Here is a 24,499-nt window from a genome sequence, read left to right as displayed (position 1 = left end):
GTGGAGCTCTGTTATACACTCAGACACATTACTGGGAGTATTATTGCTGTGGAGTTCTGTTAAACACTCAGACACATTAATGGCAGTATTAGTGCTGTGGAGCTCTGTTATACACTAAGACACATTACTGGGAGTATTATTGCTGTGGGGCTCTGTTATACACTCAGACACATTACTGGGAGTATTATTGCTGTGGAGTTCTGTTATACACTCAGACACATTACTGGGAGTATTATTGCTGTGGAGCTCTGTTATACACTCAGACACATTACTGGGAGTATTATTATTGTGGAGCTCTGTTATACACTCAGACACATTACTGGGAGTATTATTGCTGTGGAGCTCTGTTATACACTCAGACACATTACTGGGAGTATTATTGCTGTGGAGCTCTGTTATACACTCAGACACATTACTGGGAGTGTTATTGCTGTGGAGCTCCGTTATACACTCAGACACATTACTGGGAGTATTATTGCTGTGGAGCTCTGTTATACACTCAGACACATTACTGGGAGTATTATTGCTGTGGGGCTCTGTTATACACTCAGACACATTACTGGGAGTATTATTGCTGTGGAGCTCTGTTATACACTCAGACACATTACTGGGAGTATTATTGCTGTGGAGCTCTGTTATACACTCAGACACATTACTGGGAGTATTATTGCTGGGGAGCTCTGTTATACACTCAGACACATTACTGGGAGTATTATTGCTGGGGAGCTCTGTTATACACTCAGACACATTACTGGGAGTGTTATTGCTGTGGAGCTCTGTTATACACTCAGACACATTACTGGGAGTGTTATTGCTGTGGAGCTCCGTTATACACTCAGACACATTACTGGGAGTATTATTGCTGGGGAGCTCCGTTATACACTCAGACACATTACTGGGAGTATTATTGCTGTGGAGTTCTGTTATACACTCAGACACATTACTGGGAGTATTATTGCTGGGGAGCTCCGTTATACACTCAGACACATTACTGGGAGTATTATTGCTGTGGAGTTCTGTTATACACTCAGACACATTACTGGGAGTATTATTGCTGTGGAGCTCTGTTATACACTCAGACACATTACTGGGAGTATTATTGCTGTGGAGCTCTGTTATACACTCAGACACATTACTGGGAGTATTATTGCTGTGGGGCTCTGTTATACACTCAGACACATTATTGGGAGTATTATTGCTGTGGGGCTCTGTTATACACTCAGACACATTACTGGGAGTATTATTGCTGTGGAGCTCTGTTATACACTCAGACATATTACTGGGAGTATTATTGCTGTGGAGCTCTGTTATACACTCAGCCACATTACTGGGAGTATTATTGCTGTGGAGCTCTGTTATACACTCAGACACATTACTGGGAGTATTATTGCTGTGGAGCTCTGTTATACACTCAGACACATTACTGGGAGTATTATTACTGTGGGGCTCTGTTATACACTCAGACACATTACTGGGAGTATTATTGCTGTGGAGCTCTGTTATACACTCAGACACATTACTGGGAGTATTATTGCTGTGGAGCTCTGTTATACACCCAGACACATTACTGGGAGTATTATTGCTGTGGAGCTCTGTTATACACTCAGCCACATTACTGGGAGTATTATTGCTGTGGAGCTCTGTTATACACTCAGACACATTACTGGGAGTATTATTGCTGTGGAGCTCTGTTATACACTCAGACTCATTACTGGGAGTATTATTACTGTGGGGCTCTGTTATACACTCAGACACATTACTGGGAGTATTATTGCTGTGGAGCTCTGTTATACACTCAGACACATTACTGGGAGTATTATTGCTGTGGAGCTCTGTTATACACTCAGACACATTACTGGGAGTATTATTGCTGTGGAGCTCTGTTATACACTCAGCCACATTACTGGGAGTATTATTGCTGTGGAGCTCTGTTATACACTCAGACACATTACTGGGAGTATTATTGCTGTGGAGCTCTGTTATACACTCAGACACATTACTGGGAGTATTATTACTGTGGACCTCATTTATACACAGTCACATTACTGGGAGTATTATTGCTGTGGAGCTCTGTTATACACTCAGACACAATACTGGGAGTATTATTACTGTGGACCTCTGTTATACACTCAGTCACATTATTGGGAGTATTATTACTGTGGGGCTCTGTTATACACTCAGCCACGTTACTGGGAGTATTATTACTGTGGAGCTCTGTTATACACTCAGCCACATTACTGGGAGTATTATTACTGTGGAGCTCTGTTATACACTCAGACACATTACTGGGAGTATTATTACTGTGGAGCTCTGTTATACACAGTCACATTACTGGGAGTATTATTGCTGTGGACCTCTGTTATACACTCAGACACATTACTGGGAGTATTATTGCTGTGGGGCTCTGTTATACACTCGGACACATTACTGGGAGTATTATTACTGTGGAGCTCTGTTATACACACAGTCACATTACTGGGAGTCTTATTGATGTGGAGCTCTATTATACACTCAGACACATTACTGGGAGTATTATTGCTGTGGAGCTCTGTGATACACTCAGACCCACTACTGGGAGTATTATTGCTGTGCAGCTCTGTTATACACTCAGACACATTACTGGGAGTATTATTGCTGTGGGGCTCTGTTATACACTCAGACACATTACTGGGAGTATTATTGCTGTGGGGCTCTGTTATACACTCAGACACATTACTGGGAGTATTATTACTGTGGAGCTCTGTTATACACTCAGACACATTAATGGCAGTATTAGTGCTGTGGGGCTCTGTTATACACTCAGACACATTACTGGCAGTATTAGTGCTGTGGGGCTCTGTTATACACTCAGACACATTACTGGGAGTATTATTGCTGTGGAGCTCTGTTATACACTCAGACACATTACTGGGAGTATTATTACTGTGGGGCTCTGTTATACACTCAGACACATTACTGGGAGTATTATTGCTTTGGAGCTCTGTTATACACACAGACACATTACTGGGAGTATTATTAATGTGGAGCTCTGTTATACACTCAGACACATTACTGGGAGTATTATTACTGTGGAGCTCTGTGATACACTCAGACACATTACTGGGAATATTATTGCTGTTGAGCTCTGTTATACACTCAGACACATTACTGGGAGTATTATTACTGTGGAGCTCTGTTATACACTCAGACACATTACTGGGCGTATTATTGCTGTGGAGCTCTGTTATACACTCAGACACATTACTGGGAGTATTATTACTGTGGAGCTCTGTTATACACTCAGACACATTACTGTGAGTATTATTGCTGTGGAGCTCTGTTATACACTCAGAGACATTATTGGGAGTATTATTACTGTGGAGCTCTGTGATACACTCAGACACATTACTGGGAGTATTATTGCTGTGGAGCTCTGTTATACACTCAGACACATTACTGGGAGTATTATTACTGTGGAGCTCTGTTATACACTCAGACACATTACTGGGAGTATTATTGCTGTGGAGCTCTGTTATACACTCAGACACATTACTGGGAGTATTATTACTGTGGAGCTCTGTTATACACTCAGACACATTACTGGGAGTATTATTGCTGTGGAGCTCTGTTATACACTCAGACACATTACTGGGAGTATTATTACTGTGGAGCTCTGTTATACACTCAGACACATTACTGGGAGTATTATTGCTGTGGAGCTCTGTTATACACTCAGACACATTACTGGGAGTATTATTGCTGTGGGGCTCTGTTATACACTCAGACACATTACTGGGAGTATTATTGCTGTGGAGCTCTGTTATACACTCAGACACATTACTGGCAGTATTAGTGCTGTGGCGCTCTGTTATACACTCAGACACATTACTGGGAGTATTATTGCTGTGGGGCTCTGTTATACACTCAGACACATTACTGGGAGTATTATTGCTGTGGAGCTCTGTTATACACTCAGACACATTACTGGGAGTATTATTGCTGTGGAGTTCTGTTATACACTCAGACACATTAATGGCAGTATTAGTGCTGTGGAGCTCTGTTATACACTAAGACACATTACTGGGAGTATTATTACTGTGGAGCTCTGTTATACACTCAGACACATTACTGGGAGTATTATTGCTGTGGAGCTCTGTTATACACTCAGACACATTACTGGGAGTATTATTGCTGTGGGGCTCTGTTATACACTCAGACACATTACTGGGAGTATTATTACTGTGGAGCTCTGTTATACACTCAGACACATTAATGGCAGTATTAGTGCTGTGGAGCTCTGTTATACACTCAGACACATTACTGGGAGTATTATTGCTGTGGAGTTCTGTTAAACACTCAGACACATTAATGGCAGTATTAGTGCTGTGGAGCTCTGTTATACACTAAGACACATTACTGGGAGTATTATTGCTGTGGGGCTCTGTTATACACTCAGACACATTACTGGGAGTATTATTGCTGTGGAGTTCTGTTATACACTCAGACACATTACTGGGAGTATTATTGCTGTGGAGCTCTGTTATACACTCAGACACATTACTGGGAGTATTATTATTGTGGAGCTCTGTTATACACTCAGACACATTACTGGGAGTATTATTGCTGTGGAGCTCTGTTATACACTCAGACACATTACTGGGAGTATTATTGCTGTGGAGCTCTGTTATACACTCAGACACATTACTGGGAGTGTTATTGCTGTGGAGCTCCGTTATACACTCAGACACATTACTGGGAGTATTATTGCTGTGGAGCTCTGTTATACACTCAGACACATTACTGGGAGTATTATTGCTGTGGGGCTCTGTTATACACTCAGACACATTACTGGGAGTATTATTGCTGTGGAGCTCTGTTATACACTCAGACACATTACTGGGAGTATTATTGCTGTGGAGCTCTGTTATACACTCAGACACATTACTGGGAGTATTATTGCTGGGGAGCTCTGTTATACACTCAGACACATTACTGGGAGTATTATTGCTGGGGAGCTCTGTTATACACTCAGACACATTACTGGGAGTGTTATTGCTGTGGAGCTCTGTTATACACTCAGACACATTACTGGGAGTGTTATTGCTGTGGAGCTCCGTTATACACTCAGACACATTACTGGGAGTATTATTGCTGGGGAGCTCCGTTATACACTCAGACACATTACTGGGAGTATTATTGCCGTGGAGCTCTGTTATACACTCAGACACATTACTGGGAGTATTATTGCTGTGGAGCTCTGTTATACACTCAGACACATTACTGGGAGTATTATTACTGTGGAGCTCTGTGATACACTCAGACACATTACTGGGAGTATTATTGCTGTGGAGCTCTGTTATACACTCAGACACATTACTGGGAGTATTATTGCTGTGGAGCTCTGTTATACACTCAGACACATTACTGGGAGTATTATTACTGTGGAGCTCTGTTATACACTCAGACACATTACTGGGCGTATTATTGCTGTGGAGCTCTGTTATACACTCAGACACATTACTGGGAGTATTATTACTGTGGAGCTCTGTTATACACTCAGACACATTACTGTGAGTATTATTGCTGTGGAGCTCTGTTATACACTCAGACACATTACTGGGAGTATTATTACTGTGGAGCTCTGTGATACACTCAGACACATTACTGGGAGTATTATTGCTGTGGAGCTCTGTTATACACTCAGACACATTACTGGGAGTATTATTACTGTGGAGCTCTGTTATACACTCAGACACATTACTGGGAGTATTATTGCTGTGGAGCTCTGTTATACACTCAGACACATTACTGGGAGTATTATTACTGTGGAGCTCTGTTATACACTCAGACACATTACTGGGAGTATTATTGCTGTGGAGCTCTGTTATACACTCAGACACATTACTGGGAGTATTATTACTGTGGAGCTCTGTTATACACTCAGACACATTACTGGGAGTATTATTGCTGTGGAGCTCTGTTATACACTCAGACACATTACTGGGAGTATTATTGCTGTGGGGCTCTGTTATACACTCAGACACATTACTGGGAGTATTATTGCTGTGGAGCTCTGTTATACACTCAGACACATTACTGGCAGTATTAGTGCTGTGGCGCTCTGTTATACACTCAGACACATTACTGGGAGTATTATTGCTGTGGGGCTCTGTTATACACTCAGACACATTACTGGGAGTATTATTGCTGTGGAGCTCTGTTATACACTCAGACACATTACTGGGAGTATTATTGCTGTGGAGTTCTGTTATACACTCAGACACATTAATGGCAGTATTAGTGCTGTGGAGCTCTGTTATACACTCAGACACATTACTGGGAGTATTATTGCTGTGGAGCTCTGTTATACACTCAGACACATTACTGGGAGTATTATTGCTGTGGGGCTCTGTTATACACTCAGACACATTACTGGGAGTATTATTACTGTGGAGCTCTGTTATACACTCAGACACATTAATGGCAGTATTAGTGCTGTGGAGCTCTGTTATACACTCAGACACATTACTGGGAGTATTATTGCTGTGGAGTTCTGTTAAACACTCAGACACATTAATGGCAGTATTAGTGCTGTGGAGCTCTGTTATACACTAAGACACATTACTGGGAGTATTATTGCTGTGGGGCTCTGTTATACACTCAGACACATTACTGGGAGTATTATTGCTGTGGAGTTCTGTTATACACTCAGACACATTACTGGGAGTATTATTGCTGTGGAGCTCTGTTATACACTCAGACACATTACTGGGAGTATTATTATTGTGGAGCTCTGTTATACACTCAGACACATTACTGGGAGTATTATTGCTGTGGAGCTCTGTTATACACTCAGACACATTACTGGGAGTATTATTGCTGTGGAGCTCTGTTATACACTCAGACACATTACTGGGAGTGTTATTGCTGTGGAGCTCCGTTATACACTCAGACACATTACTGGGAGTATTATTGCTGTGGAGCTCTGTTATACACTCAGACACATTACTGGGAGTATTATTGCTGTGGGGCTCTGTTATACACTCAGACACATTACTGGGAGTATTATTGCTGTGGAGCTCTGTTATACACTCAGACACATTACTGGGAGTATTATTGCTGTGGAGCTCTGTTATACACTCAGACACATTACTGGGAGTATTATTGCTGGGGAGCTCTGTTATACACTCAGACACATTACTGGGAGTGTTATTGCTGTGGAGCTCCGTTATACACTCAGACACATTACTGGGAGTATTATTGCTGGGGAGCTCCGTTATACACTCAGACACATTACTGGGAGTATTATTGCTGTGGAGTTCTGTTATACACTCAGACACATTACTGGGAGTATTATTGCTGGGGAGCTCCGTTATACACTCAGACACATTACTGGGAGTATTATTGCTGTGGAGTTCTGTTATACACTCAGACACATTACTGGGAGTATTATTGCTGTGGGGCTCTGTTATATACTCAGACACATTATTGGGAGTATTATTGCTGTGGGGCTCTGTTATACACTCAGACACATTACTGGGAGTATTATTGCTGTGGAGCTCTGTTATACACTCAGACATATTACTGGGAGTATTATTGCTGTGGAGCTCTGTTATACACTCAGCCACATTACTGGGAGTATTATTGCTGTGGAGCTCTGTTATACACTCAGACACATTACTGGGAGTATTATTGCTGTGGAGCTCTGTTATACACTCAGACACATTACTGGGAGTATTATTACTGTGGGGCTCTGTTATACACTCAGACACATTACTGGGAGTATTATTGCTGTGGAGCTCTGTTATACACTCAGACACATTACTGGGAGTATTATTGCTGTGGAGCTCTGTTATACACCCAGACACATTACTGGGAGTATTATTGCTGTGGAGCTCTGTTATACACTCAGCCACATTACTGGGAGTATTATTGCTGTGGAGCTCTGTTATACACTCAGACACATTACTGGGAGTATTATTGCTGTGGAGCTCTGTTATACACTCAGACACATTACTGGGAGTATTATTACTGTGGGGCTCTGTTATACACTCAGACACATTACTGGGAGTATTATTGCTGTGGAGCTCTGTTATACACTCAGACACATTACTGGGAGTATTATTGCTGTGGAGCTCTGTTATACACTCAGACACATTACTGGGAGTATTATTGCTGTGGAGCTCTGTTATACACTCAGCCACATTACTGGGAGTATTATTGCTGTGGAGCTCTGTTATACACTCAGACACATTACTGGGAGTATTATTGCTGTGGAGCTCTGTTATACACTCAGTCACATTACTGGGAGTATTATTACTGTGGACCTCATTTATACACAGTCACATTACTGGGAGTATTATTGCTGTGGAGCTCTGTTATACACTCAGACACAATACTGGGAGTATTATTACTGTGGACCTCTGTTATACACTCAGTCACATTATTGGGAGTATTATTACTGTGGGGCTCTGTTATACACTCAGCCACGTTACTGGGAGTATTATTACTGTGGAGCTCTGTTATACACTCAGCCACATTACTGGGAGTATTATTACTGTGGAGCTCTGTTATACACTCAGACACATTACTGGGAGTATTATTACTGTGGAGCTCTGTTATACACAGTCACATTACTGGGAGTATTATTGCTGTGGACCTCTGTTATACACTCAGACACATTACTGGGAGTATTATTGCTGTGGGGCTCTGTTATACACTCGGACACATTACTGGGAGTATTATTACTGTGGAGCTCTGTTATACACACAGTCACATTACTGGGAGTCTTATTGATGTGGAGCTCTATTATACACTCAGACACATTACTGGGAGTATTATTGCTGTGGAGCTCTGTGATACACTCAGACCCACTACTGGGAGTATTATTGCTGTGCAGCTCTGTTATACACTCAGACACATTACTGGGAGTATTATTGCTGTGGGGCTCTGTTATACACTCAGACACATTACTGGGAGTATTATTGCTGTGGGGCTCTGTTATACACTCAGACACATTACTGGGAGTATTATTACTGTGGAGCTCTGTTATACACTCAGACACATTAATGGCAGTATTAGTGCTGTGGGGCTCTGTTATACACTCAGACACATTACTGGCAGTATTAGTGCTGTGGGGCTCTGTTATACACTCAGACACATTACTGGGAGTATTATTGCTGTGGAGCTCTGTTATACACTCAGACACATTACTGGGAGTATTATTACTGTGGGGCTCTGTTATACACTCAGACACATTACTGGGAGTATTATTGCTTTGGAGCTCTGTTATACACACAGACACATTACTGGGAGTATTATTAATGTGGAGCTCTGTTATACACTCAGACACATTACTGGGAGTATTATTACTGTGGAGCTCTGTGATACACTCAGACACATTACTGGGAGTATTATTGCTGTTGAGCTCTGTTATACACTCAGACACATTAATGGCAGTATTATGGCTGTGGAGCTCTGTTATACACTCAGACACATTACTGGGAGTATTATTACTGTGGAGCTCTGTGATACACTCAGACACATTACTGGGAGTATTATTACTGTGGAGCTCTGTTATACACACACATTACTGGGAGTATTATTACTGTGGAGCTCTGTGATACACTCAGACACATTACTGGGAGTATTATTGCTGTGGAGCTCTGTTATACACAGACACATTACGTGGAGTATTATTTCTGTGGAGCTCTGTTATACCCTCAGACACATTACTGGGAGTATTATTACTGTGGAGCTCTGTGATACACTCAGACACATTACTGGGAGTATTATTGCTGTGGAGCTCTGTTATACACTCAGACACATTAATGGCAGTATTATGGCTGTGGAGCTCTGTTATACACTCAGACACATTACTGGGAGTATTATTACTGTGGAGCTCTGTGATACACTCAGACACATTACTGGGAGTATTATTACTGTGGAGCTCTGTTATACACTCAGACACACTACTGGGAGTATTATTACTGTGGAGCTCTGTGATACACTCAGATACATTACTGGGAGTATTATTGCTGTGGAGCTCTGTTATACACTCAGACACATTACTGGGAGTATTCTTGCTGTGGAGCTCTGTTATACACTCAGACACATTACTGGGAGTATTATTACTGTGGGGCTCTGTTATACACTCAGTCACATTACTGGGAGTATTATTGCTGTGGAGCTCTGTTATACACAGACACATTACGTGGAGTATTATTTCTGTGGAGCTCTGTTATACCCTCAGACACATTACTGGGAGTATTATTGCTGTGGAGCTCTGCTATACACTCAGATACATTACTGGGAGTATTATTACTGTGGGGCTCTGTTATACACTCAGACACATTACTGGGAGTATTATTACTGTGGAGCTCTGTTATACACTCAGACACATTACTGGGAGTATTATTACTGTGGAGCTCTGTTATACACTCAGACACATTACTGGGAGTATTATTACTGTGGAGCTCTGTGATACACTCAGACACATTACTGGGAGTATTATTGCTGTGGAGCTCTGTTATACACTCAGACACATTACTGGGAGTATTATGGCTGTGGAGCTCTGTTATACACTCAGACACATTACTGGGAGTATTATTACTGTGGAGCTCTGTGATACACTCAGACACATTACTGGGAGTATTATTACTGTGGAGCTCTGTTATACACTCAGACACATTACTGGGAGTATTATTACTGTGGAGCTCTGTGATACACTCAGACACATTACTGGGAGTATTATTGCTGTGGAGCTCTGTTATACACTCAGACACATTACTGGGAGTATTATTACTGTGGGGCTCTGTTATACACTCAGACACATTACTGGGAGTATTATTACTGTGGAGCTCTGTTATACACTCAGACACATTACTGGGAGTATTATTGCCGTGGAGCTCTGTTATACACTCAGACACATTACTGGGAGTATTATTACCGTGGAGCTCTGTTATACACTCAGACACATTACTGGGAGTATTATTGCTGTGGGGCTCTGTTATACACTCAGACACATTACTGGGAGTATTATTACTGTGGAGCTCTGTTATACACTCAGACACATTACTGGGAGTATTATTGCTGTGGAGCTCTGTTATACACTCAGACACATTACTGGGAGTATTATTACTGTGGAGCTCTGTTATACACTCAGACACATTACTGGGAGTATTATTGCCGTGGAGCTCTGTTATACACTCAGACACATTACTGGGAGTATTATTGCTGTGGAGCTCTGTTATACACTCAGACACATTACTGGGAGTATTATTACTGTGGAGCTCTGTGATACACTCAGACACATTACTGGGAGTATTATTGCTGTGGAGCTCTGTTATACACTCAGACACATTACTGGGAGTATTATTGCTGTGGAGCTCTGTTATACACTCAGACACATTACTGGGAGTATTATTACTGTGGAGCTCTGTTATACACTCAGACACATTACTTGGCGTATTATTGCTGTGGAGCTCTGTTATACACTCAGACACATTACTGGGAGTATTATTACTGTGGAGCTCTGTTATACACTCAGACACATTACTGTGAGTATTATTGCTGTGGAGCTCTGTTATACACTCAGACACATTACTGGGAGTATTATTACTGTGGAGCTCTGTTATACACTCAGACACATTACTGGGAGTATTATTGCTGTGGAGCTCTGTTATACACTCAGACACATTACTGGGAGTATTATTGCTGTGGGGCTCTGTTATACACTCAGACACATTACTGGGAGTATTATTGCTGTGGAGCTCTGTTATACACTCAGACACATTACTGGCAGTATTAGTGCTGTGGCGCTCTGTTATACACTCAGACACATTACTGGGAGTATTATTGCTGTGGGGCTCTGTTATACACTCAGACACATTACTGGGAGTATTATGGCTGTGGAGCTCTGTTATACACTCAGACACATTACTGGGAGTATTATTACTGTGGAGCTCTGTGATACACTCAGACACATTACTGGGAGTATTATTACTGTGGGGCTCTGTTATACACTCAGACACATTACTGGGAGTATTATTACTGTGGAGCTCTGTTATACACTCAGACACATTACTGGGAGTATTATTGCCGTGGAGCTCTGTTATACACTCAGACACATTACTGGGAGTATTATTACCGTGGAGCTCTGTTATACACTCAGACACATTACTGGGAGTATTATTACTGTGGAGCTCTGTGATACACTCAGACACATTACTGGGAGTATTATTGCTGTGGAGCTCTGTTATACACTCAGACACATTACTGGGAGTATTATGGCTGTGGAGCTCTGTTATACACTCAGACACATTACTGGGAGTATTATTACTGTGGAGCTCTGTTATACCCTCAGACACATTACTGGGAGTATTATTGCTGTGGAGCTCTGCTATACACTCAGATACATTACTGGGAGTATTATTACTGTGGGGCTCTGTTATACACTCAGACACATTACTGGGAGTATTATTACTGTGGAGCTCTGTTATACACTCAGACACATTACTGGGAGTATTATTACTGTGGAGCTCTGTTATACACTCAGACACATTACTGGGAGTATTATTACTGTGGAGCTCTGTGATACACTCAGACACATTACTGGGAGTATTATTGCTGTGGAGCTCTGTTATACACTCAGACACATTACTGGGAGTATTATGGCTGTGGAGCTCTGTTATACACTCAGACACATTACTGGGAGTATTATTACTGTGGAGCTCTGTGATACACTCAGACACATTACTGGGAGTATTATTACTGTGGAGCTCTGTTATACACTCAGACACATTACTGGGAGTATTATTACTGTGGAGCTCTGTGATACACTCAGACACATTACTGGGAGTATTATTGCTGTGGAGCTCTGTTATACACTCAGACACATTACTGGGAGTATTATTGCTGTGGAGCTCTGTTATACACTCAGACACATTACTGGGAGTATTATTACTGTGGGGCTCTGTTATACACTCAGACACATTACTGGGAGTATTATTACTGTGGAGCTCTGTTATACACTCAGACACATTACTGGGAGTATTATTGCCGTGGAGCTCTGTTATACACTCAGACACATTACTGGGAGTATTATTACCGTGGAGCTCTGTTATACACTCAGACACATTACTGGGAGTATTATTGCTGTGGGGCTCTGTTATACACTCAGACACATTACTGGGAGTATTATTACTGTGGAGCTCTGTTATACACTCAGACACATTACTGGGAGTATTATTGCTGTGGAGCTCTGTTATACACTCAGACACATTACTGGGAGTATTATTACTGTGGAGCTCTGTTATACACTCAGACACATTACTGGGAGTATTATTGCCGTGGAGCTCTGTTATACACTCAGACACATTACTGGGAGTATTATTGCTGTGGAGCTCTGTTATACACTCAGACACATTACTGGGAGTATTATTACTGTGGAGCTCTGTGATACACTCAGACACATTACTGGGAGTATTATTGCTGTGGAGCTCTGTTATACACTCAGACACATTACTGGGAGTATTATTGCTGTGGAGCTCTGTTATACACTCAGACACATTACTGGGAGTATTATTACTGTGGAGCTCTGTTATACACTCAGACACATTACTGGGCGTATTATTGCTGTGGAGCTCTGTTATACACTCAGACACATTACTGGGAGTATTATTACTGTGGAGCTCTGTTATACACTCAGACACATTACTGTGAGTATTATTGCTGTGGAGCTCTGTTATACACTCAGACACATTACTGGGAGTATTATTACTGTGGAGCTCTGTTATACACTCAGACACATTACTGGGAGTATTATTGCTGTGGAGCTCTGTTATACACTCAGACACATTACTGGGAGTATTATTGCTGTGGGGCTCTGTTATACACTCAGACACATTACTGGGAGTATTATTGCTGTGGAGCTCTGTTATACACTCAGACACATTACTGGCAGTATTAGTGCTGTGGCGCTCTGTTATACACTCAGACACATTACTGGGAGTATTATTGCTGTGGGGCTCTGTTATACACTCAGACACATTACTGGGAGTATTATTGCTGTGGAGCTCTGTTATACACTCAGACACATTACTGGGAGTATTATTGCTGTGGAGTTCTGTTATACACTCAGACACATTAATGGCAGTATTAGTGCTGTGGAGCTCTGTTATACACTCAGACACATTACTGGGAGTATTATTGCTGTGGAGCTCTGTTATACACTCAGACACATTACTGGGAGTATTATTGCTGTGGGGCTCTGTTATACACTCAGACACATTACTGGGAGTATTATTACTGTGGAGCTCTGTTATACACTCAGACACATTAATGGCAGTATTAGTGCTGTGGAGCTCTGTTATACACTCAGACACATTACTGGGAGTATTATTGCTGTGGAGTTCTGTTAAACACTCAGACACATTAATGGCAGTATTAGTGCTGTGGAGCTCTGTTATACACTAAGACACATTACTGGGAGTATTATTGCTGTGGGGCTCTGTTATACACTCAGACACATTACTGGGAGTATTATTGCTGTGGAGTTCTGTTATACACTCAGACACATTACTGGGAGTATTATTGCTGTGGAGCTCTGTTATACACTCAGACACATTACTGGGAGTATTATTATTGTGGAGCTCTGTTATACACTCAGACACATTACTGGGAGTATTATTGCTGTGGAGCTCTGTTATACACTCAGACACATTACTGGGAGTATTATTGCTGTGGAGCTCTGTTATACACTCAGACACATTACTGGGAGTGTTATTGCTGTGGAGCTCCGTTATACACTCAGACACATTACTGGGAGTATTATTGCTGTGGAGCTCTGTTATACACTCAGACACATTACTGGGAGTATTATTGCTGTGGGGCTCTGTTATACACTCAGACACATTACTGGGAGTATTATTGCTGTGGAGCTCTGTTATACACTCAGACACATTACTGGGAGTATTATTGCTGTGGAGCTCTGTTATACACTCAGACACATTACTGGGAGTATTATTGCTGGGGAGCTCTGTTATACACTCAGACACATTACTGGGAGTATTATTGCTGGGGAGCTCTGTTATACACTCAGACACATTACTGGGAGTGTTATTGCTGTGGAGCTCTGTTATACACTCAGACACATTACTGGGAGTGTTATTGCTGTGGAGCTCCGTTATACACTCAGACACATTACTGGGAGTATTATTGCTGGGGAGCTCCGTTATACACTCAGACACATTACTGGGAGTATTATTGCCGTGGAGCTCTGTTATACACTCAGACACATTACTGGGAGTATTATTGCTGTGGAGCTCTGTTATACACTCAGACACATTACTGGGAGTATTATTACTGTGGAGCTCTGTGATACACTCAGACACATTACTGGGAGTATTATTGCTGTGGAGCTCTGTTATACACTCAGACACATTACTGGGAGTATTATTGCTGTGGAGCTCTGTTATACACTCAGACACATTACTGGGAGTATTATTACTGTGGAGCTCTGTTATACACTCAGACACATTACTGGGCGTATTATTGCTGTGGAGCTCTGTTATACACTCAGACACATTACTGGGAGTATTATTACTGTGGAGCTCTGTTATACACTCAGACACATTACTGTGAGTATTATTGCTGTGGAGCTCTGTTATACACTCAGACACATTACTGGGAGTATTATTACTGTGGAGCTCTGTGATACACTCAGACACATTACTGGGAGTATTATTGCTGTGGAGCTCTGTTATACACTCAGACACATTACTGGGAGTATTATTACTGTGGAGCTCTGTTATACACTCAGACACATTACTGGGAGTATTATTGCTGTGGAGCTCTGTTATACACTCAGACACATTACTGGGAGTATTATTACTGTGGAGCTCTGTTATACACTCAGACACATTACTGGGAGTATTATTGCTGTGGAGCTCTGTTATACACTCAGACACATTACTGGGAGTATTATTACTGTGGAGCTCTGTTATACACTCAGACACATTACTGGGAGTATTATTGCTGTGGAGCTCTGTTATACACTCAGACACATTACTGGGAGTATTATTGCTGTGGGGCTCTGTTATACACTCAGACACATTACTGGGAGTATTATTGCTGTGGAGCTCTGTTATACACTCAGACACATTACTGGCAGTATTAGTGCTGTGGCGCTCTGTTATACACTCAGACACATTACTGGGAGTATTATTGCTGTGGGGCTCTGTTATACACTCAGACACATTACTGGGAGTATTATTGCTGTGGAGCTCTTTTATACACTCAGACACATTACTGGGAGTATTATTGCGGTGGAGTTCTGTTATACACTCAGACACATTAATGGCAGTATTAGTGCTGTGGAGCTCTGTTATACACTCAGACACATTACTGGGAGTATTATTGCTGTGGAGCTCTGTTATACACTCAGACACATTACTGGGAGTATTATTGCTGTGGGGCTCTGTTATACACTCAGACACATTACTGGGAGTATTATTACTGTGGAGCTCTGTTATACACTCAGACACATTAATGGCAGTATTAGTGCTGTGGAGCTCTGTTATACACTCAGACACATTACTGGGAGTATTATTGCTGTGGAGTTCTGTTAAACACTCAGACACATTAATGGCAGTATTAGTGCTGTGGAGCTCTGTTATACACTAAGACACATTACTGGGAGTATTATTGCTGTGGGGCTCTGTTATACACTCAGACACATTACTGGGAGTATTATTGCTGTGGAGTTCTGTTATACACTCAGACACATTACTGGGAGTATTATTGCTGTGGAGCTCTGTTATACACTCAGACACATTACTGGGAGTATTATTATTGTGGAGCTCTGTTATACACTCAGACACATTACTGGGAGTATTATTGCTGTGGAGCTCTGTTATACACTCAGACACATTACTGGGAGTATTATTGCTGTGGAGCTCTGTTATACACTCAGACACATTACTGGGAGTGTTATTGCTGTGGAGCTCCGTTATACACTCAGACACATTACTGGGAGTATTATTGCTGTGGAGCTCTGTTATACACTCAGACACATTACTGGGAGTATTATTGCTGTGGGGCTCTGTTATACACTCAGACACATTACTGGGAGTATTATTGCTGTGGAGCTCTGTTATACACTCAGACACATTACTGGGAGTATTATTGCTGTGGAGCTCTGTTATACACTCAGACACATTACTGGGAGTATTATTGCTGGGGAGCTCTGTTATACACTCAGACACATTACTGGGAGTATTATTGCTGGGGAGCTCTGTTATACACTCAGACACATTACTGGGAGTGTTATTGCTGTGGAGCTCTGTTATACACTCAGACACATTACTGGGAGTGTTATTGCTGTGGAGCTCCGTTATACACTCAGACACATTACTGGGAGTATTATTGCTGGGGAGCTCCGTTATACACTCAGACACATTACTGGGAGTATTATTGCTGTGGAGTTCTGTTATACACTCAGACACATTACTGGGAGTATTATTGCTGGGGAGCTCCGTTATACACTCAGACACATTACTGGGAGTATTATTGCTGTGGAGTTCTGTTATACACTCAGACACATTACTGGGAGTATTATTGCTGTGGAGCTCTGTTATACACTCAGACACATTACTGGGAGTATTATTGCTGTGGAGCTCTGTTATACACTCAGACACATTACTGGGAGTATTATTGCTGTGGGGCTCTGTTATACACTCAGACACATTATTGGGAGTATTATTGCTGTGGGGCTCCGTTATACACTCAGACACATTACTGGGAGTATTATTGCTGTGGAGCTCTGTTATACACTCAGACATATTACTGGGAGTATTATTGCTGTGGAGCTCTGTTATACACTCAGCCACATTACTGGGAGTATTATTGCTGTGGAGCTCTGTTATACACTCAGACACATTACTGGGAGTATTATTGCTGTGGAGCTCTGTTATACACTCAGACACATTACTGGGAGTATTATTACTGTGGGGCTCTGTTATACACTCAGACACATTACTGGGAGTATTATTGCTGTGGAGCTCTGTTATACACTCAGACACATTACTGGGAGTATTATTGCTGTGGAGCTCTGTTATACACCCAGACACATTACTGGGAGTATTATTGCTGTGGAGCTCTGTTATACACTCAGCCACATTACTGGGAGTATTATTGCTGTGGAGCTCTGTTATACACTCAGACACATTACTGGGAGTATTATTGCTGTGGAGCTCTGTTATACACTCAGACACATTACTGGGAGTATTATTACTGTGGGGCTCTGTTATACACTCAGACACATTACTGGGAGTATTATTGCTGTGGAGCTCTGTTATACACTCAGACACATTACTGGGAGTATTATTGCTGTGGAGCTCTGTTATACACTCAGACACATTACTGGGAGTATTATTGCTGTGGAGCTCTGTTATACACTCAGCCACATTACTGTGAGTATTATTGCTGTGGAGCTCTGTTATACACTCAGACACATTACTGGGAGTATTATTGCTGTGGAGCTCTGTTATACACTCAGACACATTACTGGGAGTATTATTACTGTGGACCTCATTTATACACAGTCACATTACTGGGAGTATTATTGCTGTGGAGCTCTGTTATACACTCAGACACAATACTGGGAGTATTATTACTGTGGACCTCTGTTATACACTCAGTCACATTATTGGGAGTATTATTACTGTGGGGCTCTGTTATACACTCAGCCACGTTACTGGGAGTATTATTACTGTGGAGCTCTGTTATACACTCAGCCACATTACTGGGAGTATTATTACTGTGGAGCTCTGTTATACACTCAGACACATTACTGGGAGTATTATTACTGTGGAGCTCTGTTATACACAGTCACATTACTGGGAGTATTATTGCTGTGGACCTCTGTTATACACTCAGACACATTACTGGGAGTATTATTGCTGTGGGGCTCTGTTATACACTCGGACACATTACTGGGAGTATTATTACTGTGGAGCTCTGTTATACACACAGTCACATTACTGGGAGTCTTATTGATGTGGAGCTCTATTATACACTCAGACACATTACTGGGAGTATTATTGCTGTGGAGCTCTGTGATACACTCAGACCCACTACTGGGAGTATTATTGCTGTGGAGCTCTGTTATACACTCAGACACATTACTGGGAGTATTATTGCTGTGGGGCTCTGTTATACACTCAGACACATTACTGGGAGTATTATTGCTGTGGGGCTCTGTTATACACTCAGACACATTACTGGGAGCATTATTACTGTAGAGCTCTGTTATACACTCAGACACATTACTGGGAGTATTATTGCTGTGGAGCTCTGTTATACACTCAGACACATTACTGGGAGTATTATTGCTGTGGAGCTCTGTTATACACTCAGACACATTACTGGGAGTATTATTACTGTGGAGCTCTGTTATACACTCAGACACATTACTGGGAGTATTATTGCTGTGGAGCTCTGTTATACACTCAGACACATTACTGTGAGTATTATTGCTGTGGAGCTCTGTTATACACTCAGACACATTACTGTGAGTATTATTGCTGTGGAGCTCTGTTATACACTCAGACACATTACTGTGAGTATTATTGCTGTGGAGCTCTGTTATACACTCAGACACATTACTGGGAGTATTATTGCTGTGGAGCTCTGTTATACACTCAGACACAATACTGGGAGTATTATTACTGTGGACCTCTGTTATACACTCAGTCACATTATTGGGAGTATTATTACTGTGGGGCTCTGTTATACACTCAGCCACGTTACTGGGAGTATTATTACTGTGGAGCTCTGTTATACACTCAGCCACATTACTGGGAGTATTATTACTGTGGAGCTCTGTTATACACTCAGACACATTACTGGGAGTATTATTACTGTGGAGCTCTGTTATACACAGTCACATTACTGGGAGTATTATTGCTGTGGACCTCTGTTATACACTCAGACACATTACTGGGAGTATTATTCCTGTGGGGCTCTGTTATACACTCGGACACATTACTGGGAGTATTATTACTGTGGAGCTCTGTTATACACACAGTCACATTACTGGGAGTATTATTGCTGTGGAGCTCTGTTATACACTCAGACACTGTGGCGAAACCGACCTCGCCACGTGTCCTTGGAGGGGGCTGATTGCCCGCCTCTTGCCTTTGGACTATGGACCAGACTTTATGGGAATGTGATACCCCAGATAGCCATACCATGGAGCCTATTCATATAATGAAAGACTATGGGAAAGACTTTAGCTCCATGGCAATTGTACTGTGTGAGTAGGATCTGCGCGCTATTCGGTAGTTTTGTGCGTGCAGATCCCAGCTATCTGGGGATAGGTGAAATGTCTGTGTGTTATGTGTAAATGTGACTTTATGTATTTTAAAGTGTTTTATGTTGTTTTGCAACCATGTGGTTAATGGAGTCTGCCTTTAGTCCTGGGTAATTGGATTACTTCTCCAATTAACTCCAGGGCAGAAGGGAGGAAACCAGGGTGCATTGTGGGGATGTTTTTCTGCCAGCCAGAAAGGAACAAAAGATACTTTTAGTAACTTTTGAACCCCTGGTCGGATTCATGCCATTTTTTAATATGTTGTTCCCCTGAATGGATTGATTGTGGATATGTATTTTTATGTGAATGTGATGTATGGTTTTAAAGTTATGAAAGTTGTGTAAAAGTATATTTTACACTGTATGCATAATGGGATTATGTGTCACACTAAGGGGAGGGGATGTGTGGGAGGTAACATCTATGTCATTGGTTCTTTTATGCCTCCCCCTGGGTGTGGCCTGTATGTGTGAGTTGGAAATAAAAGCCAGGCTGGATGAGCCAGTCCAGAGTTCCTGTTTTACCCTCAAAGTGATGTGTCGTCTCATTATTGGGGGGAAGGATTTATTGCATGCTGTTCCAGTTGACTGCTAGGAGTACAAGCCTATTCGTATGGTTCCTATTCAATGGTCTACAGCATTCATATGCTTGGGAGAATTTAAAAGGTTTCTCGGATTCGGTGATTGTGGTGTCTGCCAGAGTGCTTGGAGTCCTCAGGTGCGCTAGGAGCATCCATTAACGGAGGTACCAAGTCGGGGTGCCAGGCGATCCGTTACATTGGTGGCAAGCGGTGAGATGGCGTCCTAGTGCGAGGAGAAGCAGCTCAGAGACACTGGTAACGTTTGGAATTACAAATTGAGGGCAACGCTAGTATCCGTACAGCGCCCCTGGCTACAGCAGGATGGAATCAGCTAGTTTTTGGACAGCGTTCCATGATGAGGAGGAGGAGGCGGCCGCGGACTACAGGGATGCAGACAGAAAGGAAGTCTGGTATGATGCCCTGGAAGACGCCCAGTGGCGGCGAGGTGAGAGTCTCCCCAGTGATGAGCAGCGGCTACAGAAGCGTGTGGCGATGCGCATGTATCTATTGGGAGAGCAGCCCCTGGATGAGTGGGTGACAAGACTAGAGTGTCAGGATCGGGACAGGGATCCAACACGCAGAGTACAAAGAGTGGAAAGGTACGTATACCGGGCCTTAGAATGGCCGGACTAACGTACCGAGAGTAAAGAATAGTCAGAGGCAAGCCGAGGTCGAGGGAACGAGAAGACAGATAAGCGAGAGACAAGCCGGGTCAAGGGATAACAGAGAAACAGGGTAGTACAACGAGCCGAGTCAAAACCAAAAGAGCAAACTAGAATACCAGAGCACTGAGTGACTAGACAAGCTAGAACCACGACAGGGCAATGAGCTGAAGTAAGGAGTAAGCTTAAATACCCTGGTTCTGGATGGAAATCACGCCTCTGAAAAGTACCGATTGGATATCGGACACTTGAGTGACAGATTGCTCGTGCTAGCGTCATGACGTCACGTATTGAGCGTCCTGCTAGAAAAGGACGTGGATTCCTCGCGGCCGGTGTTTAAGTGACTGGATGAACCGCGAGGAACGGAGGAGACAGCTCGCCTGGACGGATACACCACCAAGTCTCTACCTCCCTTAGAGGTAGAGGCCTCAGGTACCCTGACAGTACCCCCCCTCTCAGATACGCCCACCGGGCGGAATGAACCGGGGCGAGATGGGAAGCGAAGGTGAAATGCTCTGCGAAGGCGAGAAGCATGGACGTCCTCCTGAGGTACCCAACTCCTCTCCTCAGGACCATATCCCCTCCAGTTGACCAGATATTGCAATTTTCCCCTTGAAATTCTGGAGTCAATGATGGAGCTGACCTCGTACTCCTCCCGACCCTCCACCTGAACAGGACGAGGCGAGGAGACCTTAGAGGAGAATTTGTTGCAAATGAGGGGTTTCAACAAGGAGACATGAAAAGAGTTAGGAATGCGTAAGGCAGGTGGCAGAGCAAGGCGATACGCAACCGGATTGATACGAGTGAGAACCCTGTAAGGACCTATGTAACGAGGAGCAAATTTCATGGACGGAACTTTTAGGCGAATATTCTTAGTACTCAACCATACCCTATCCCCAGGAACAAAAACAGGAGCCGCTCTTCTATGTTTGTCAGCGTGTTTCTTGAACAGCGAGGAACTATGTAATAGAATTTGTCGAGTTTGATCCCATAATTTCTTCAGGTTGGCGACATGATCATCAACCGACGGTATCCCCTGAGAAGAGGAAACCGAAGGAAAAATCGAAGGATGAAAGCCATAGTTCATGAAGAAAGGGCTAGAGCGAGTTGAATCGCAAACAAGGTTATTGTGTGCGAACTCCGCCCAAGGAATCAGACCGACCCAATCGTCCTGGTGTTCGGAAACAAAGCAACGCAGATACTGTTCGATCTTTTGATTAGTACGTTCAGCAGCTCCGTTAGACTGAGGGTGATAGGCAGAGGAAAAGTTCAATTTGATGCCCATTTGAGAACAAAAGGATCTCCAGAAACGTGAGACAAATTGAGAACCTCTATCAGAAACAATCTCTGAAGGGATCCCATGTAGGCGAAAAACTTCTCTCGCAAAAATCTCCGCCAATTCAGGGGAAGTCGGAAGTTTAGGTAATGGCACGAAATGGGCCATCTTGGTAAATCTATCCACCACCGTGAGAATAACAGTCTGTCTTTTGGAAGCAGGCAAATCAACGATAAAGTCAATGGACAAACAGGACCAAGGTTTCTCAGGAATGTCCAAGGGGTGTAACAGGCCACATGGGGATGCATGAGATAGTTTAGTCTTGGCACAAGTCTCACAAGCTGCGACGAACTCCTCAATATCCTTACGAAGTGAAGGCCACCAGAAATCCTTGGATATCAGAGAGTACGTCTTGCGAATACCAGGATGACCAGCTATTTTACTTTCATGAAAACATTGTAAGAGCTCCAGTTGCAGTTCAGGAGGAACAAAGTTTCTTCCCTCAGGAGTGTTTCCGGGAGCTAGATGTTGTGACTTCAAGATCTGGTCAAGTAGCGGGGAATGAATTTTGAGACTGGTATTAGCAATAATATTGCATTTGGGTACAATGGAAGACAAAAGTGGTTCTACTGAAGCAGAGGGTTCATATTGGCGAGATAGCGCATCGGCTTTAGAATTCTTTGACCCAGGTCTGTAAGTCAGAACGTAATTGAAATGGGTAAGAAACAACGACCAACGAGCCTGCCTGGAGGATAGACGCTTGGCTTCTCCGATATAAGACAAGTTTTTGTGGTCTGTCAGGATGGTAACAGGATGTAATGTACCTTCCAATAAATGTCTCCATTCTTTCAAAGCCTTGATAACCGCTAGTAATTCTCTGTCACCAATGTCATACCTGCTTTCAGTACCGGTCAATTTTTTAGAGAAAAATCCACATGGATGTAATGGTTTATCAACACCCAACCTTTGAGATAGAACAGCACCTAAACCAGTCTCTGATGCGTCTACCTCGAGCAAAAATGGCAGAGAAGTGTCAGGGTGAACTAAAATTGGAGCGGAAGCGAAAAGCTCCTTGAGAGTCTTGAACGCAAGGAGAGCTTCAGTAGTCCAATTCTTAGTGTCAGCCCCCTGTTTGGTCATGTTAGTGATAGGAGCAATAATGGAAGAATAGCCCTTAATAAAGCGCCTATAATAATTGGAAAAACCAATAAATCTCTGTATGGCTTTAAGACCTGTGGGTAAAGGCCACTCTAGAATGGATTGGAGCTTATCCGGATCCATCTTAAATCCCTCCCCAGAGATCACATAGCCGAGAAAGGTTACCTGGGTTTGATCAAAGCTACATTTCTCCAACTTGCAGTACAAGCCATGCTGGAGAAGCTTGTGCAAAACCCTCCTGACTTGTTTGTGATGAATCTCAATGTCACTAGAATGAATGAGTATATCATCTAGGTATACAATGACGCACTCTTGCTGAAATTCCCTAAGAACCTCATTAATCAGATCTTGGAATACTGCTGGTGCATTGCATAACCCAAAAGGCATGACGGTATATTCATAGTGGCCATATCGAGTATTGAATGCCGTCATCCACTCATGTCCCTGCTGGATTCTCACCAAGTTATATGCCCCTC

This window comes from Pelobates fuscus, chromosome 12, assembly GCF_036172605.1.
Source record: "Pelobates fuscus isolate aPelFus1 chromosome 12, aPelFus1.pri, whole genome shotgun sequence".
Taxonomy (NCBI): Eukaryota; Metazoa; Chordata; class Amphibia; order Anura; family Pelobatidae; genus Pelobates; species Pelobates fuscus.
This window is presented reverse-complemented; position numbering follows the sequence as displayed.